The 13,938-nt window shown below is 37.2% G+C and overlaps 1 long non-coding RNA gene across 1 annotated transcript in view; it reads left to right on the top strand.

Moving 5' to 3' along the window:
* Nucleotides 1-6,606, top strand: part of LOC107836918 (uncharacterized) — a 12,104-nt gene extending 5,498 nt beyond the window's left edge. The window contains exons 2-3 of the long non-coding RNA XR_001662892.1: nucleotides 687-689; nucleotides 6,496-6,606. This is a non-coding gene — a long non-coding RNA (uncharacterized LOC107836918). The remainder of the gene's footprint in view (nucleotides 1-686; nucleotides 690-6,495) is intronic.
* Nucleotides 6,607-13,938: the final 7,332 nt, after the last annotated feature.

Raw genomic sequence — 13,938 nt, 5'->3', positions numbered from 1 at the left:
ATATATATATATATATATATGAAGGGTGTATTTTGTGCCTATGTATATATAGGCACAAAATTACGTAATGTCACTTAAAGTGATTCAGTGATTTTTTTATTTATTTTTTTTAAATTTGGATTTAGTTAATTTAAAACTAAGAAGAAGACATAAATCAAGTGCAGCTGTAATCAACATTCATGTCAGATAATAAAAAACAGAGACCGGTTTAAAAAGCCTGCCATCACCAGTGTGACCATAAAGCTCACTTTCAGTTCTGAACATATGAATTTAGTCTCTTTTCCCCTTTTTTTCCAAGCAGACCACACAATACGTGTAATGAGCAGATATTGTAGGGCCTCTCCAGATTCCACATCCATTCATTTGTTCTGCCAGAATGTAGATTGCAGCTTGGCCACCTCCTGCCCAAATCATATCCACTGTCATTTGGGGGCCTTTAATCAGTGAGGGCAGACTGGTGTTACTATAGAGTATGTCCATGAGTGGAAACTTCAATTGCCTGTGCATGCTAATTATGGACCATTGTTCTGTCTGCCTAGGTATGCTCTTCCATTCAGCATTTGAACATTTTATTAAAAAAAACCCAAACACTTGTTTTAAGTTGATAAGGTTTTATCCAGATGGTTCTATAGTGAGAATTAGCCTGGTAGAATCCAGCCTAGTGTTCTATGCTTTCCTTCGTTCAGAGGGTCCAGACCTCCAGTATTGGGCGTGATCTCTGTTGAGGTTTTAAATTCCACCCAACCGCTAACGTTTCACTGACGTATGTAATGCTCCAGTTCCACACTACGAAGATTACTGGAAATTGCCTGAGCTGTAAACAATTATCCTCCACTGCAAACAGATTAGAACCAATCTGAACGAAGCGGCAGTTAACGTTAATTTAATATTTGGAAGCGTGATCAACGCTTCCAAGTATTGAACGGCTTGGATCACTTTGTCCGCTGGATCGCCATATTCTACATCTGCACTGATTTGACATAAACAGGATCTTTTATATTATTGCTTACATATATGCAGGCACAGCTTTTGCAAAAATAAATAATTCACTTAAGCTAAAAATACTGTATTTGCTTAGACTATCTAAATTTATCTTCTGCCTTTAGTTGAATTTTGTCTCTCAAGCAGGGGAAAACAGTGACTCAGTCTGTTTTAGAGAGGAAGCAGCTCCTCTAAAGTCAAATCCCAGAGTTCCCTCTAAAGTTGTGACAGCTCCATCTGTGCTGCTTTGTTACGTGCGCCATTATAATATTGGCAAGACAAGAAGTCTAAAGACATATTCTTTGAAAAGAGCAACACAGGGACCACAGGTGTCTGACAGGCGGCTAAATGCATCGCTAGGTTCAGCTTACAGCTGCAGGAGGAAGGCGGGCGGCACGGCGTTGGTAGTTTGATACACAGATATGGTGACGACGTTTTTTTCTTACTGTGGAAAAAAAACCAAGAACCTGACAAATACGGCTTCGAGACAGGTATTTTTCAACATTATCTGCAGAGTAGATGGAATCCACACATTTTAAAAATGCATTTAAATATATTATTTTAAAGAATAATTTGCTCCACTTTTAACTTTTGCAGCTAATTCAAATTTGAACTATAAATTAGTCAGGCTTCAGTACAGTCGCCATTATTAGCTTTTGCCTTTCGAAATCAGTTTCTGTGTGTCAGGTAGTACTCTGAGGAACTGAACATTCACTGAACATGTTCTAACAAAGAAAATCATTTAATAAAAAAACAGAAATTGGAATCTGTCATGCATAATAACAATAAAAATAGTGCTTGTTACAAAACAATAAATCCATTCATCCATCCTACAGGGTTGAGGAGGATGATGATAGGTGGAGAGTCATCACAGATATATATTACTCACACACACACACACTTATGACTATGCTGTAAAGGGCTATTTATAGAGCAGTTTTTGGACCCGCAGACAAACACACACATCCACAGGTAGAACATCCAGACCTTCCTTTGACAAGGCAGCACACCTATCAACCACGACGCCGTGCTCTGTGAAAGAAGATCTTCAATTGAACTTTAAGCTTTTATGAGCTTCTATAAACCGGTGTGACTCTGTCAGGCAGTGTCATACAATAATCATACAACTATGTGCTCTTCTTTGAGAAGATTAAAAATAAGAGAAGTGGAAAAAGTGGGAACTAGATCTGTCATGCCTTTGAACATTCTTGTAAGGAGATTTTTGGTTTCTTTTTATGTCTGACTTATTTGACTACCGTCTGTCTGGATATTGAGCTGCAGCCTGTTCCTCTCAAGACTTTTATTCTTTGAGGTTATGAATCTGAAATTTAATTTGATGGGTTAAAAATGTAACAATTCTCCCTTGACTTTGTCCTATTTTTACCTTTGAACATTTCTCATTTTACCACCTGCAGTGCGTTTATGATTTTTTTTTAAAGGTCGTAGTGGCGCCATTTTTTTTTAATCTCATGCGTTTCTTTTTGTACAAAGCTGAAGATTTTTCTGAACCTGACAGACGATATAAATTTACTGTCAAACTATTGTGATACAACAGCACAGTTTTACTGTGATGGCAACAGCTAAAAAGATCGTCTGGCTTTCAACAGGACAGATCTTTTTTCAAGTATATTTTTGCTTTCATATTTGTGTCTGTAGCATCCTGAAGGATTTACGCATAATGTAGAATCATAAAACGGTTCATTCTGGTGTTGACAACCCGTGAGAGCTGCTCACGTTTTATTAAATTTGCTTAGTGCCACGACAGAAAGTCAGTCAAGGAAAATATCATTGTCGCAATGCAAGAATAGTGTGTTAGAATGAAATAGAGCAAAAAGTGGACATTAATAGATATTCATTGTAATGGCACACTGCAAAAACTGAAATCTTAATAAGATAAAATATTAAGTTGATTTTTTGGGGATAAAATATTTTTTCTTACCTCAAGTTGTTTCTGTTACAAATTTTTTTCTCATTTTAAGTTATTTTTCTTAAATGTCTCAACATTTTAAAACTTGATGTTTAAGCTTTAAACATCAAGCTTAAACATCAAATTTTTACTTATTACAAATAAATGCACTTTTGAAACTAGAATATCAGTACTTACAAAGTCGTATAACATTTTAAAAGTAAAAATGTCTTATTTTGAGAAAAAAATCAACTTCATGACTGACATTGAATCTCTTTAATAAAAACGACTCCAACCAGATTAATTCCTTTGTTTTATTGTTGAAGAAACAAGAACTTACATAGTTTTACAGTTGGCAGAGCAGTGGGAATTGACATTTGATAATAACACAATTAAGATTTAATACAATTTTCAGAAAAACAAATTGTTCATCATTTTAGATTCATAAAATGTCACTGCCGGTTTCCACTGCGCCTCCACAGTCATCAAAATAAAGAACATATCTTGGTAATACTCACTGGATTATTTTTCACTATTGTACAATTCAGTTACATCCCCCGGGTAGTATTTTACCAGTACAAAGGTGTTGGTCTTGCTGCTGACTGTGAAATAAGAGATAAAATCCACCAGCTTTTCTGCATCAGTGGCCTGTGGGAGGAGTGGGACCTGAACCTGATGTTTCTGTCAAAGTGTACCGTTTGAAAAGGTTGGTATTCCAAACATTAGAATGTAGAATCAGCTAAATATATTTTTTGATCAGTCCAAATTCTGGTAAATTACTTTTTGCTACTTTTGCAAAAATCAGAGACTTCTCTGTGATGTACCTATTGCTATTTATCACAACCCATTATAATTATCTGCGGCCACTGGATGTCAGACAAAAAAAAAACCCATAGGCATCCACTTCGTTGCCTCCTGACTTTTAAACATTGTGCTGCCAGGTGAGTCTTAAACATTTAATTTCCTTTTCACATTAAGACTGGGAAATGTTATTCAGTTTGATGAGTTCCTTTTAATTCTCCTGAAGTTTTAAAAGATTCCTCTGGAGAGGGGAGCAGGTCACCGTGTGCTACAGACGACCTCCACGTGAAACAGAGCAGAACAGAAAGTGTAGGGAGGATCTGTCCAGTTAATTATTTGACAGGCAGAGAAATAAAAAGTATTCAAGCAGTGACATTACGATAGTGCCTGAATCTTCCCTGCAGATATTGTGAGTGGATATTCACTCCTCTGAGAGGATAACTGAACTCTTTTGCAATGCCAGGGCATTAAAACCATATGCTTTTATATGAATATGTGTTTAATACAAAGTGACAATGATGTACAGGTTCATAAAATAATGTTTGCATAAACCATTGTGACAGTTTTAGAAATAGTGGTTTTCCATGCCTTGTCAGGTATGTTGGCTTAACTAAAAATACATTTTATGGGTCTAAACATGAAGGAAAAATATAAACACAAAATGAAGGTTTACTCACTGCAGGTAGGATATGATTTCATCAAAACATTTCTTTAGAAGTTCAGAATTGTTATTTTAACATAAAATTTTCCCACAATGGTTTTAATACTAAATCCAGAGTTGTGGCAGTTCAGCAGTTCTAATTAGAACAAATTAGAAGTTGTTCTAATTTCTGTCTATGTAAGGTCCAACAGTTGTCTTTGCTCATATAAACTATTGTATATGTTTATATGAGCAAATAAACATGAAGTCTGTAATCTACAGATTGTTTCAATGGGACTAATAAGAAAACTGACCAATGAATGAAGGCTTAATACACATTAAATTGCCTTTTTCCAAAATTTTACTGGAAAGAAGAATGTTTAGATTGCATTTATAATAGTGATCACGCTTAAGTCATGTGACTTAAATAGAATCCACTTCTGGTAAATTCAGCTGATTGGACTTGATTTGGAAAGACTCACACCTGTCTAAGTAAGATCCAACAGTTTACAGTGCAGGTCATAGGTCAAACACCAAGCATCAAACTAAAGAAATTGAGTGGAGATCTTCAAGGCACAATTGTTTTGAAGCACAAATCTGGGGGAAGGATCCCAGAAAGTTTCTGCTTTGAAGTTCGCAAAAAGCTCAGTGGAATCCATCACTGGTCGATGGAGAACCAGTAGATCGAGTCGTCCAGTGGGTCATGACCTCAGGCTGAATACAGCAGGACAGCGACCCAAATCACATGATCTGCATCTGAAAGGCTTCAGAATCAATCTGTGAACATCCTGGAGGGATCGAACCAGAGTCCAGTCAAATCTGATTGACATCTCTGGAGAGAGGTGAACATGGCTGACAGACGTCTCCATCCAACCTGATGGAGAAGAACGGAGTAAACAGCCTAAAGAGAGGAGGCTGAGCTGGAGGCTGCAGGTTCAGACTGGAGGCTGTTAAAGCTGCCAGAGGAGATCAACAAAACATTAAGCAAAGTCTATGTAAACATGATTTGCATAAAAGGTTTCCACGTTGTCATATTGAGGTATTTGTGTGTAGAATTTTGTGGAAAGAGATTAATTTAACACAATTTGGTTTCCCTAAATTCTCCTTAGGCATGGGTGAGTGTTTACATGATTGTTTGTCCAGTCTGTCTCTGTGTTGCCTTGGGATGGACTGGCGACCTGTCCAGGGTGACCCCGCCTCTCACCCGATGACCTCTGGAGATAGGCACCAGCTCCCCTGGCGATCCTGCAGGACTAATAGCGATTGGATGGATGACATTTGGTTTCTGTATGTGACATACGGGCCTCCATATGGTGAAAGTTCTGCCATCTGTTCATTTTCTATTTCAAAACAGATTTCTGGTTGCCTTCTCTAATCTTTAGAGGCAACAAGTAGAATTGACACATGGAGCTCTCTGCCTTCATTCATTGGTCAGTTTTCTTATTAGTCCCATTGAAACAGTCTGCAGATTACAGACTTCAAAGTGAAAACGATATGAAGTCAGCCTGCCTCAAAACTGCCATCAAATATTAATATACTAGTGACTGACACTTATGGTTTAGCAATGAAGGGGAAGTGGCCCTGTGGAATACACATGATGCCAGATCACGGGGCCCGTCGCTCATCAGAGGCTTTATCTTTATCAACACACCATCTTTCAGAAGGTGTGTTGATAAAGACATGTAAATGTGTAAGAACTAACACTTTCGCTAGGCCTGAAAATGAGTGCCGCTGGTCCCAGCATATGTGGTGTGTTGATCTTGAGTCCTGTGGAAATGAAATGAGAGATGGTTAACTGGTCAGTCAACTTTTCACCCTGAACTTATGCTTTTAAAAGAAAATGTTTTTTGTGCATATTCAACTATTTTTTAGAAGAAAGCAGAATTTTAGAAACGTTTCAGTCTGGCATAGAACTGCTTCAGTAAGAGTTCATATTGACATTGCTCAGCCAGTTGACTCATTTGGGGAAAGCTGCTACTGACCTTTGAACCATAGTGTCAAAAGCTCTCTACAGTTGACAAAGCTCTACAATTTGACAAACAAATCTCTTTTATTTTTCAGTCCAGATTTTATTATTTACGACTTCTGAACAAAGTCAAGCCTTTTGCAAACTGTTGTGACCTGGAGAAGGCTGTGATATAAAGAGCCACGCAGCTTATTGGTCAAGATTAGGTGGTTTTTCCAGCCATATTGAAATACTGTAGATATATTTTGCAAAATTGCAATGGAAACACTTTTTTCACATCACACAAGTCACATGATGAACAGCCAGATGTTACTACTGGAGGAAACAACAAAGAAGATGCAAGGAAGCAGGAGGATGTTGGTCCACCCACCCCACCCCTCAACAGTGTACAGCTGACTCCAGCAGAGTTTTCACAGCATCAAAAGTCATTAAAATGTGTCATTCCAACATGTTGAATCCATATAACTCTTCTGTAAAATTACCAACTACATTTTCCCAAAAACACCACATATGTAGCTGCTCCCAAGTAGGCAGGGCTTGTTGCTCCAGTGCCTGAATAAAACGTTGATGTCTCCACTGATTGGCTGGTAGATGATGAGCGCTATCCCCATGATGAATTCTGAATATATCTGATGTAACTGTTTATATCTGTCGCCGCCATGATTTTTAATTATTTATTGTGTGAACAAGCTTATTCACTCGATTTTAGTTTAATTTCTTATTTAATGGAAACACAACAGTTGCAATGTTATGTTTCTTCAACATTAGCATGATAGAGACAAAGATTTGTGCACATTTGTAATGGATACGCAGCTAGTGAAGATGTAAAACTGACATTGAATAACAACCCATACGGAAAAACCGTTTGGCATGCAAAAACAGGTCCATTATGAAAAACAATTTAAAGACTGGTATGTGATTAAAAATATATATATCAGCATAAGGATCCAAGACAATCAGAGAAGAAAGTAATCACTCGTCGGTCTTTGTTAAATATTTGAGATTTAAGGAAAGGATTTATCATAAATGCTTAAAAAAGCCATTTTTAAAACACAGAATAATGAGTTTCTAGTCATAGTGAGAGAGGTGGTCAAATTTCTGGTTTGACTCCGCAGGCAATTTTCACCCAGACTGAGCATCTTTCTAACCTTGTCTGACTGTGGCTTTTAATGAATAGAGTTTCACAGCAGAGTCCCAAAGACCTTAGCCACAGCACACTGAAAACTCAAGAGATGTAACATTATTATCCAGGGTGACTGGCAGTTTCCTTGGAGTGGCACAAAATGATTTGGTGCTAAAAAAAACTTTCTTGTAAAATTAAATAATTGAGTCAAAAACTTTTAAGCTCAGCTGAGATTTGTTCTTCAACATCTTCAAGACTTTTTATCATCACCAATACAAAACACTCATGACCATAAAATCTTTATTAATGATGATAACATTCAGGCAACTTGTTGTTGTTTAGTCAGTTTCTCTCAGCCTGTGATGTTTCTGTCATAACACTGTTCCATCCACAGTTCAAGCTCTCATTAAAACACTTACAAGCTCTCATGTCCCTCACTGATGTGAGCTTTTATGAATTCGGCCTCATGGAGCCTCGCAGGGGATGAAGTGGAAATCAGTGACGTTTGATGTCCGTCAAAAACTCCCACCTCTACTCCGACTTCAACTCCAGAGTGTCAATGGCTGGAATTATGCTTACTGAATGTTTAGCTCACTGTTTCTGACTTTGTATTTTATGTAGGGCTGCAACTAATACAACTATTTTAGTAACTGAGTATCCTGTCAGTTTTTCTGAGGATTAATTGAATTTGAAAAAATTGGCACATTCTGCAGATTATTTTAACTACTTAAGCTTATTTTATACAACATTATAAAACATGCAACAACAGCATGGCCTTTGGTGAACACTTGATCATTTGTAGCAAAGGTTGCATCTGAAGCTAAATAAATCCTTCTAATATCAAGATGTGAAAAGCTCAGTTCTTTCTGCTGGACAGTGAAGGGCTGATCCGTTTTTTGGTGTTTTTATAAACTATAGTTCCTCCAGGTGTTTGCTATTCATTGCAGCTCTGTGAGACTGCAGGTCAGAGGAGGAGCTTTGGGGGAATAGGCGGGGCTTTGTGAGCAAGCATTTAGCCACTCCCTGAGTGGTTGCTATGGGAGATTAAATAATTTTTCAAACATGCATGAAAGAATCAAGGCAACATTCCACATATGTTTTAGGTGAGGGAATAACATTGTAACATGATATAAGCTCAAAAGTTGATTTTCCATAATACATTCACAATTAAAATAAGAAATTGTCTTCACATAACGAGACATAAACTGATTACAAGTTCTTAAAAAGACAGAAGAACTGACTCCTCATCTTCTTACTCTGTTTCTTTTTCAAAGATCCGGCAGCACGTCGTGGTTTTATTGCTATGACCTTTCTCATTTAAATAAGAAGATATTTTGGTTTTGACGAGATACAAAATTTTTAACACGATGCTTACTGCTCCTGAGTTTATTTCCTAGCCCCGGCAGCTAAAGGTTTCCATAGAAACCCCTAAACAGTTGTGTATTTACTTAGATCGAAGTGTGAACACAGATGGACTCTGTTGACTGATGAGGAAACTCCTGGTACCAGTGGGATTTATTAAGGGGGCAAAACACAAAAGCATAAAACAGCTTTTCAGTGAGAACATTGAAATTTTCACAACACTTTCTTGATCTCACAAAAATGCAATAAAGACACTGAGATCTATCGTTTCAACATGAAAAATGTAAACAAAATATAACAGGTTTGAGTAATCTTGCAAGACACTATATTCTCTGGATATTTAGAAGTTGGAAGGAGGCTGGCTTTTCTCTGCCTGATGTAATGAATTTTCCTCACACACGTTTAACTGGCTTCATGATAAAAAAAGTTGGTGGAGAACAAAGTCCAACTGCACTGCCGAGAAATTTGAATGTGAACGCTCTTTGTCTTCTTGCAATCCATTAAAACGTTGGAGATTCAATTGTTGTTTACACTCATGTAAAAAATAGCAAACTGTAGATGATGTTTCAAAGGGCTACAGGTAGAAAAACCTGTTTCTAATACCTGAGAAGAAAAGTAACCTTCAATAGTTTGGAGAAAAAGACAAAAAAAAGAGATGAAAACTTATTGAACACGTTGATCCAAGCCTGTTTCACCTTCTTCATGGCTCTCTACATACTTTCTGTATTGAACAGCAAATTTGTCTTTTCTTTTTCATTTCTAATTTAGCTCTTTCATGGAAACACTGTCTCTTGTATTTCAAAAGAGACAAACAGCCACCACTTTTTTGCAGTTAATTCAAATTGTAAGACTTCGTTTTTTTGTTTTTTTTTTTGTAACACTAAGTTCGTTTTCAGCACAAAGGAAAGCAATTTGAAGTATTTTGTTTGTCCTAGAAAGACATAAAAACAATTCCCTCCTGATGTAAGATTTTAATTGCTTTACTTCTCTACTACAGGCAAAATAATGGAAATATGTTAAAGTTCTACGCAACAAAGGAAAGCGTTGAAGTTGGATGCCAAGACTCGTCTTTCGGTTGTGAATCTCAGACAGAGTTAAGGATCTTCTAATTTCTTAGTATTTTGTGAAACTGCTGTTGAAGAAGCATTTTTGAGTTTTAATTGGAGAGAAATGTTACAAACAGATGAACATTTGACTGTCAACAAAGTTAAAATTCAACCTTGAAGCAAGGTTATGTCAGAATCCTTATGAAAGGCAATTAAGTGCTTTACAGAAAAAAAGAAGTGTGTTATAAGAAGAAAAGAATACTTTGAAAAAAAATAAACATTTATATCAGCTGACACAAAGTTTTTATATTTTGTCCTACAGCTTTCAGATGTGTCCCTGGTCCAACACGTCTTACTGGAATGGCTGAATTACCTGTTCAGTATGTGGTCAAGTTCTTTAGAGTTCTACTAATGACCTGATTAGCTGACTCAGGTGTGTTGAAGCAGAGGTGCATCTAAAAGCTGCAGGACACACCAGTCCTACAGGCCTGGATTGATCTAACGCCGTTTACCTTCCAGTGTACAATTCATTAGCTCAAACAACTTTCTGGTTCGGCGCCACGCTTCCCGTCTTCAGTCCTCTTCATTGATACGAAACAAGTCAGCTCAGTTTGCTACTGAGGCATTTCTGTTTTTGTTGCACTTTGTGCAGGTTTGGAGAAGGACTACAAACACTTGGCGTTTTGTTAAGTCAAACAGTTTTTGGTCTTTGCTCAGCCACGAACCCCAGAGATTAACTGCCGCCATGATGGATGACCTTTTCAACCCTCGGCTTGCTCCCAAAGGAAGTAACAGGAGAAGAGTTTAAGGGACAGCCATTCTTTTGTGGGGAGATTATCTGCAGGGTGCAGAAGATATTTAGCAAATATTCTTGGCTTTATCTATCTATGAGAGACAACTGATAAAGTGCAACAGGATCTCTAAATAATCATAAGTTTTCCAAATATAAAGCTTGTAGCTCTAAATAGGTAGAGAGGTATTGCAATTGGAAGATTTTGGGTTTGAGAGGGAGAGAAAAAAATATTTCTTAATGACTAAAAGAACTTTTATTTATACAATAGATGCCCATCTTTCTCAGGGTATGCTTATAAATGCAAAGTTACACAATTATGAAGAAATAAATCGTATTAGTTGCAAATGAGGTCGGACAGAGTCCACTGTCTCACTGCACTGTTAGAAATAGTCCGCTGATTTCTATGTGGGTGGATTAATTGAAGAGTGTATATTTTTATATGTCCGTCCGAAACAAACAATTGACATGTCATCCTGGAGCAAACACAAACACAAATAATTTCCAACATTTCTTTTTTCCCTTTCTCCCTCTTTCAGGCAAAAACTTCAATCCTCATCTATAAAAATTGATTCCTGTCACATGGAAAGAAATATCTGTTGGTGAGCCGAAGGTCACAAATTCCAGACAGATTCTTGCATGTCTCTCTTTCTCTTTTTTTCCCCCTTTCTCCACTGCAGGCAGTATTGATTTGTTCCAGGCCTATTAATCCTGACAAGATTGTTGCGTACTGAAAATGCATCTCGAAATGTGACCTCGCTGAAGGAAGAGAAAAGGCTGAGCTGCACAAAACACAGCGCAGTAAACTTACAGAGGGAGGTTGTTACGGTTGGATAAGCTCCAGGTTTATGAATGCTAAGCCTGTTTCTTTGAACAAAATTTTATTCAAAAGTAAATTAAATGAAAACTACATATGAAGTGGCAATGTTTATTTCCTTTTAAATATGTTCTCCTTTCAGAAATAAATATCATCTTACAGCTTATAACTTACATGTTAACCTAATCAATGATCCTGCATGTTTTAATTCTTTCCCTGGTTCAACACACCTGAATCTAATGATGGTTCATTAGCACAACATTATGACGTACTGAAGAGGCAGTTGGACCACTTCACTCTGACGCTTCTGAAAAATGGCAGGACTATTGGTTTATTTTACTGGATTGGATGTCAGATGCACCATTGCTTTGTGTTGAGTTAGGAACATTAGTGGTCGGAAAACTGACACAATCATGACAAGAATCAGAAAAAAAGGACGCAATCATCACTAAGGCAGCTGGATGACAAGGTCCAACGGGATCACATTTAACAGGTCTGTAAAAAGTTTTCCTCTTAAAAGAATAACAATGTAGTGGGAAGGAGGTTGGCTATGCTAGCTTGACTTTGAACACCTTAACATGTGGATGTGCTGCGGAATTTGACGTGTTTCAGTTCAGTTAGAAAAGGTAAGGTAATTTTATTTATATAGCACATTTTCAGCAACAAGGCAATTCAAAGTGCTTTACATGAATTAAAAGGAAATACAAATAAAAAATAATTAGATTATGTCTAAAAAAAAGTTAGAAATAATCAGTAAGATCATCAATAGAGCAGGTGTTTAAACTCACTAATCAACACCAGTAGTGTTCATTTGACCACTTATAAATAAGCTCAAAATGAACAGTACGCTTGAAAACATCAAACTGTAACTGGTTTAATTTTCTGTTTGTGGGTTGCATGTTCTGTTCTTTGTGTGTGGAAAATGTTTTGCATGTTTGGTGTAAATCTCTGCTCTGTCTGGTAGTGGAGCTGTTGTCGGTCGGTTGGTGTGTGCGGCATAAAACTGACACAGAGTGAGAGAAAAACAGAGTATGAGTAGTTTTGAGTTGTTCACCTGTTTTTCAGCATTATTTTCTCTCTTGCTGTGGTGGTGCAGCTGATATAGTTTCTGAAGTCCAATAAATAACAAAAACTGGATTAATTACTTTATTTATTTATAGAACATCATAATATCCACGGCAGTCATAAGATAAAATGTTTCACAAAATATATAACAATGTAAAATTAAATTGTCCAACAGAAACAAAATTGTGTAAAGTCCTCTGTTGCATCTCTACAGAGCTGACAAATCAAACTGCTTATAGATTTATATATCTTGGGAAAATACATAGTGTACATATCAAAACATAGACAGTTTTCTCATTCTTAAATTATACCAGATTTTGTAGAAATCGGTTAACAATTAAGGTCTCCTGCTCATCACACATCACAACGATATGGTTTGGTGCACGTCACTAGCAGTAGAAGCTAATGGACGATGTCCAATCCAGCAGAATACATCTGATTTGAACGATAGCATCAGCCTGTTGATCACAGGAAAACTTCTAAAACATGGCAGTGGTGCCTGAGGATCAGGACTGAGAAACTTTCTTGTGTCACTAGCGAGCATCTACGTATTTGAGCTTGAAATTTCAAATCCACAAATTTCGCCAGTCAGGATGGAAGATGGTGGTAGAGGAAATGAAGAAGACTTTAATGGAGAAGGAGTAAAAAAACAAAGGGGAAAAAAAACAGATCAGCAGAAGATAACTGTAAAACCAGAACAGTTAGCAAGTTGAAAATTCACCCTGGAAGCAAAATGAAAAATATAAAGTAGTGTTTGAACTAATCCAGGAGGAAGATTCTTCTGATGAGAGGCATCCACTGAACCTAACTCAAACAATAAACAGATTGAAGTGTGAAGGTTTACATGGTGGAGCAGTGCTAGTGCTGAATCAGACTGACAACAAGAGAGATTCCCCTAAAGACTGGGCCCTGTAATCACCTCTCTTCATTTCCCAGCATTAGAAAAAAAAAAAAACTGAGCCACCCAACAAATAATGAGCAGCTGAGCGATTATCTTCAAGTTAAACAGATGGGATGTTCTGAAAGGCTTTACAATTTGGAAATTCTAAAAAGGTAACAACCCATTTCCTCTGCTCCACCTGCGCTGCGAGGCGGACTGATTGGTATACAGTCTCTAAATTTCTCAGAGGTGAAAAAACGAAATGAAGGAAAAGCACAGAACATCTGTTGCCACGGCAGCCACTCTGCATACATGACCTTCTTCTGTGCCACATCTCATTTTTGGATTAATCTCACCTGGGACTGTGTGGCTCACAAACAAAATTTCCTAAATAAATGATCAGTTAAAGAGCTTGGAGACTGAGGCGATGAATAGATGGTGCTCTGAATTGCTAAATCCAGTTTCAGTTAGAGAGACTTTCACCTGATTTCCCTTTTGTTGTCGGTGTTAACATGTTAAAAAGCCGCCTGTTCAGAGCTGCTTCTCAACCATAATAAATGA

Source organism: Poecilia formosa, unplaced genomic scaffold (genome assembly GCF_000485575.1).
Source record: "Poecilia formosa unplaced genomic scaffold, Poecilia_formosa-5.1.2 Scaffold96, whole genome shotgun sequence".
Taxonomy (NCBI): Eukaryota; Metazoa; Chordata; class Actinopteri; order Cyprinodontiformes; family Poeciliidae; genus Poecilia; species Poecilia formosa.
This window is presented reverse-complemented; position numbering and strand designations above follow the sequence as displayed.